The 6,000-nt window shown below is 42.0% G+C and overlaps 1 protein-coding gene across 8 annotated transcripts in view; it reads left to right on the top strand.

Annotated features, from left to right (window-relative positions):
* The first annotated feature begins 239 nt into the window (after positions 1-239).
* Positions 240-6,000, top strand: part of sorbs2b (sorbin and SH3 domain containing 2b) — a 77,976-nt gene continuing 72,215 nt past the window's right edge. For 4 of the 8 annotated variants that reach the window (XM_045724083.2, XM_045724084.2, XM_014212798.3 and 1 more), the window contains exon 1: positions 240-668. The gene's annotated coding sequence lies outside the window, so the exon portion shown is untranslated. The remainder of the gene's footprint in view (positions 669-6,000) is intronic. The other 4 variants (XM_014212807.3, XM_045724088.2, XM_045724085.2 and 1 more) reach the window with 3 other exon arrangements.

The following is a 6,000-nucleotide window of genomic DNA, read 5'->3' as shown; positions in this document are numbered from 1 at the left end:
CGAAAAGGTATGGGTATATGGTGCACACAAAGTAAATCTGATTGCCTGATAGGCTACTGTGCATGAGAGAAATTGGATTAATTAGGCCTAATTCATAAAGTTGGTGACGGTCATGCATGCATTAATTAGTAACACAAACACGTTGGTTTCTTGAGGGGGTGAAATGTTGAGAAAACATGCACCTTTAAATGCCCTGAAAGGAAGTGGATTTTCTCCATTCAGAAGGACCTCGTGTTCATGATAGGCCATGCATGCCTTCCTTACAAATTGAACTGTTGGTTGTTTCCATGACTACGAAAACCAGCGCTGCACCAATGACTGATCTTGTGTTGGGCGACACAGCCATTTTTGCTCTCCGGGGAATAGAATATTGTACTGCGGTATTAAAACAAGGATTCTATTCTTGAAATACACACAGGCATACAGGTTGGATAGCAATCATTTATTTTGTGTGTTGCACAGTTTCCCGACCGTGCACTGCTTTTACGGTTGGGGAAAACTGATTATCTTCTGTGAAGTATTTGTGGAGCTGCGTATTGTCTTGCGGAAGCTGGTTTGGGATGCTGTCGGAATAGATATCGAACTCATCCCATACTAGGCAACTGATCCAACAGCAGTGTTCGCGCTCCATGGACTGCCTGCCTGCCTGACTGACTCCTCAAAAACAGGTGCATATAGTCTATAAATCATTTGTGGAAAAATATTTGCGCATTGTATTTCAGGGTCAAAGGAACACACGGTGGCAATTATTGGTAAGTATATTTATTGTGGCAATGGGCACGATAGAGGTAGGATAAACGTTCTGTATCACGGGTATTTAACTATGCTACTGACTAATCACGCGCTGGAAAGTTATCTAAATATACATTATTTTTGCACTGGTATACTGTACCACTGTGCTCAAAGCTGACACAGTTGTACAGAGTTAAAATGTTGTAACATTAAGGGAAGTGTTGTATAACTCCAGCATACGGTCATTCACGTGACGCATTGTCCCATTATTACATGGGATTAAATGGGTTCATTATTTTCAGAGCAGTTGAAGCGATGTGACTTCAAATAATTCATTTTGGCTGATCAAATATAACACCGGTAGTATTGTTGTGTTGTAAACAAAGGGATTGTACCCTATCAAAGGTCCATTTTAAAACGTGTTCATTTGTTATGTTCGCAAGTGTTCTTCTGCATCAAAATGATCGAACTGCCTAGATTTGGTCACGCATTAGATTAGACCTAGGTGATAAAGTGAAGTGACAGCTAGGCCTATGTAATAACAGTGAATTCAATTCAAATGTTTAAAATGTAAACTATGACTAGAACATGCCAGACATGTCAAACATCCTTGCGTTATATTTCTAATATTCAACGATCAAGAATGAGTTATTCCAGGTAAGATTACATCAAGGACTGTCATATTGTGACATCATATCATACATATATTATGTTATATGTTATCATACAGCACACTAGACTAACCAACACATGTTCTATGTCAAGCCCTATGAGAATAGAGTGCCAAGGTCATTGAATTAAACTACCATTATACCGTATACAGATGTATAGAAACAAATTAGACCAAAACTTGAATTATAGCACTCACAATGTGTGAAGCTACTTCAACTCCAAATGGTACTCTCTTCCCTTTGTAATACACTACTTTCGACAAAGGCCCATAGGGGTCTTGTCAAAAGTAGTGCACTATATAGGGAATATGGTGCCTGTCACTTTGGTATAAAGGGTCGGGAGACAGGCGCAGGAATGTGTAATCGTTTTTTTGATTTCTTTACCCAAATTACAGCGTGCTATGTACAGGCACGGGGACGAAGACCAAACAAACACATATACAACACACAGGGTTGAAACCCAAACAAAAGAGCGAGGAGTACCTCGAATAAATAACACACACGCACACACGGGACGAGACCCGTAATCATCTGCTCATTCCACAAGGGCACGAAAGCCAAAACAACATAGCACAGGTACTCACACGAAACAATGGACATTGTACCAATAATCAACAGGACACTGGTAAACCAAGGGCACACTTATACAATTACTAATCACAGGGAATAGGGGCCAGGTGTGCGTAATGTTCCAGAGGGATCCGTGACAGTGCCATTTGGTATTCATCACTGTGAAGCATTAATGCATACCACAGATTCATACCTTCCATTCATAGGTTTGGCCATACATCGTCCTATAATACAGGCACACATAGAACTGGATACACATCAGCCTTTGACAACTATCAGATATCCAACTCCTCATAGTGTTGTCATATTCCTACACATGAAAGTAAAAACGATTTTGTCAATTTTTTAAAATTATCATCAGGAAGTGACCATCACTGTCAATGGTCAATAAGTCATATAAAGGATTTCTCCCTTAGGGGCTGTGTGGAATGAAACAGCTGCCACTTGATAATATATACAGTACTGTAGCTCTCCCCTGGTACTTGCTGTCAGCCAGTTAGTGTGTGTGTATAGATCATGGGGTGTGTAGATGGACAGGACATCAGGGGAAAGAGCAATGTCATATACCTGTGTGCTGATTGATGTATTTTTTCCTCCACCATTTTGAATGCCATTAGGTTCATTTACATTGGCTCGAGTAGTCGAGTAGAGAAAGTTACATTTCTTTGCTGTTTGAAGTCCAAACACAGATAATAATTAAATAAATGTAAAAAAGGATAATGACATTTCACATTGAGAATGTTATTCATTCATGCTGAATTCCTAAGGGTATAAACTGACAAATGCCTTTACTGCTACAAAGAGCCATCCACTTGTATGGAGTCGCTAGCCTACCTCTTGGTAGGCTAGCCTACTCCATGGCTCTGTACCTGATCATCCCTAAAATATCAGTCTGTCCTTTTTTAATGGTGTAGCTATCCTCGGCAGGAGAATATGAGTGATGTTGGTTTTATTGCACAGGTTTCTTTGGAACATGTTTGTGCTGACACCTTCAGTCATGGCACATTCTGTGACCTCTTGGGTGAAGGGGGAGTTCCTCTTCCAGGAGACGTCTGTCATGGCCCCCACCATGTCCAGGCTTGTTGGTGCCACTGCCTGCCAATCGTTTACAGATTTGCTGTAATGGCACCCTATTCCCTACACAGTGCAAGCCTTTTGACCAGAGCCCTATGGGCCCTGGTCAAAAGTAGTGCACTACATAGGGAATAGGGTGCAATTTGGGACGCACACCAGATCTGACCAGGCAGATTTCTATCCAGCATTGACTTATTGTGGAGCACACTTACTTTGTGGACTGTGAGTGATACAGTATCCTTGCAATCATATTTCAAGTTGCAATACATTTAGATGTGACTTATAACTGTAGGTTATTATCCTCACTGCCATAGAGACTATTTGGTTTAAAGCCATCAGTTTATACCTTTGGGAATTCAGCATGAATTAATAACATCCTCATTGTGAAACGTTATTGCCCTATTTTGAAATGTAATTATCATCTGTCTTTCACTTCAAACAGCAAATAAATGCCAGCCGAGCCATGGCCTGTTCACCCCGTTACCATCTAGTAGGTGGAGACAGTACAGGTGCATCAAATCTGGGACCAAGAGACTGATAAACAGCTTCTATCTCCAGGCCATCAGACTGTTAAATAGTCATCACTAGTCAGCCTCCGCCCAGCACCCTGCCCTGAACCTTACACACTGTTACTAGCAGGCTAGCACCAGGTACTCTACCCTGTACCTTAGACACTGTTACTAGCAGGCTAGCACCAGATACTCTACCCTGTACCTTAGACACTGTTACTAGCAGGCTAACACCAGGTACTCTACCCTGTACCTTAGACACTGTTAATAGCAGGCTAACACCAGGTACTCTACCCTGAACCTTAGAGACTGTTACTAGCAGGCTAACACCAGGTACTCTACCCTGTACCTTAGACACTGTTACTAGCAGGCTAACACCAGGTACTGTACCCTGTACATTAGAGACTGTTACTAGCAGGCTAACACCAGGTACTCTACCCTGAACCTTAGAGACTGTTACTAGCAGGCTAACACCAGGTACTGTACCCTGAACCTTAGAGACTGTTACTAGCAGGCTAACACCAGGTACTCTACCCTGTACCTTAGACACTGTTACTAGCAGGCTAACACCAGGTACTGTACCCTGTACCTTAGAGACTGTTACTAGCAGGCTAACACCAGGTACTCTACCCTGAACCTTAGAGACTGCTGCCTTATGTACATGGTCATGGAACACTGGTCACTTTAATAATGTTTACATACTGTTTTACCCACTTCATATGTATATACTATATTCTAGTCAAGGCTCATCCTATATAACTACTGTTATACACACCTTTTCTATTCATATACTGTCCATACTGTCTATTCTCAACACTATATACAGTACCTATGGGAAAGTATTCAGACACCTTAACTTTTTCCACATTTTGTTAGGTCACGGCCTTATTCTAAAAGGTATTAAATCTTTTTTTCCCCCTCATCAATCTATACACAATACCCCATTATGACAAAGCAAAAACAGGTTTAGATTTATTTTTGCTAATTTATAAAAATATATAAAAATATCACATTTATATAAGTATTCAGACCCTTTACTCAGTACTTTGTTGAAGCACCTTTGGCAGCAATTACAGCCTCAAGTCTTCTTGGTATGACGTTACAAGCTTGGCACAACTGTAGTTGGGGAGTTTCTCCCATTCTTCTCTGCAGATCCTCTCAAGCTCTGTCAGGTTGGATGGGGAGCATTGTTGCACAGCTATTTTCAGGTCACTCCAGAGATGATCGATCGGGTTCAAGTCCGGGCTCTGGCTGGGCCACTCAAGGACATTCAGAGACTTGTCTCGAAGCCACTCCTGTGTTGTCTTGGCTGTGTGCTTAGGGTCATTGTCCTGTTGGAAGGTGAACCTTCACCCCAGTCTGAGGTCCTGAGCGCTGTGGAGCAGGTTTTCATCAAGGATCTCTGTACTTTGCTCCGTTCCCTCGATCCTGACTAGTCTCCCCAGTCCCTGCTGCTGAAAAACATCCCCACAGCATGATGCTGCCCCACCATGCTTCACCGTAGGGATGTTGCCAGGTTTCTTCCAGACATAACTCTTGGCATTCATTCCAAAGAGCTCAATCTTGGTTTCTTCAGACCAGAGAATCTTGTTTCTCATGGTCTGAGAGTCTTTAGGTGCCGTTTGGTAAACTCCAAGCGGGCTGTCATGTGTCTTTTACTGAGGAGTGGCTTCCGTCTGGCCACTCTACCATAAATGCCCAATTGGTGGAATGCTGCAGAGATGGTTGTCCTTCTGGAAGGTTCTCCCATCTCCACAGAGGAACTCTGGAGCTCTGTCAGAGTGACTGTCGGGTTCTTGGTCAACTCCCTGACCAAGGCCCTTCTCCCCCTATTGCTCAGTTTGGCTGGGCGGCCAGCTCTAGGAAGAGTCTTGGTGGTTCCAAACTTCTTCCATTTAAGAATGATGGAGGCCAATGTGTTCTTGGTTACCTTCAATGCTACAAATCTTTTGGTACCCTTCCCCAGATCTGTACCTCGACACAATCCTGTTTCAGAGCTCTACGGACAATTCCTTTGACCTCATGGCTTAGTTTTTGCTCTGACAACTGTGGGACCTTATATAGACACGTGTGTGCCTTTCCAAATCATGTCAAATCAATTGAATTTACCACAGGTGTTCTCCAATCAAGTTGTATAAACATCTCAAGGATGATCAATGGAAACAGGATGCACCTGAGCTCAATTTCGAGTCTCATAACATAGGGTCTGAATACTTATGTAAATAAGGTATTTATTTTTAGATGTTTTTTAATAGCAAAATATTTTAAGAACCTGTTTTCACTTTGTCATTATGGTGTATTTTTTTTATTATACCTTCATTTAATTAGGCAAGTCTGTTAAGAACAATTTCTTATTTTCAATGACAGCCTAGGAGCAGTGGGTTAACTGCCTTGATCAGGGGCAGAACAACAGATTTTCACCTTGTCAGATCGGGGATTTGATC

Source organism: Salmo salar, chromosome 09 (assembly GCF_965601325.2).
Source record: "Salmo salar chromosome 09, fSalSal1, whole genome shotgun sequence".
Taxonomy (NCBI): domain Eukaryota; kingdom Metazoa; phylum Chordata; class Actinopteri; order Salmoniformes; family Salmonidae; genus Salmo; species Salmo salar.
This window is presented reverse-complemented; position numbering and strand designations above follow the sequence as displayed.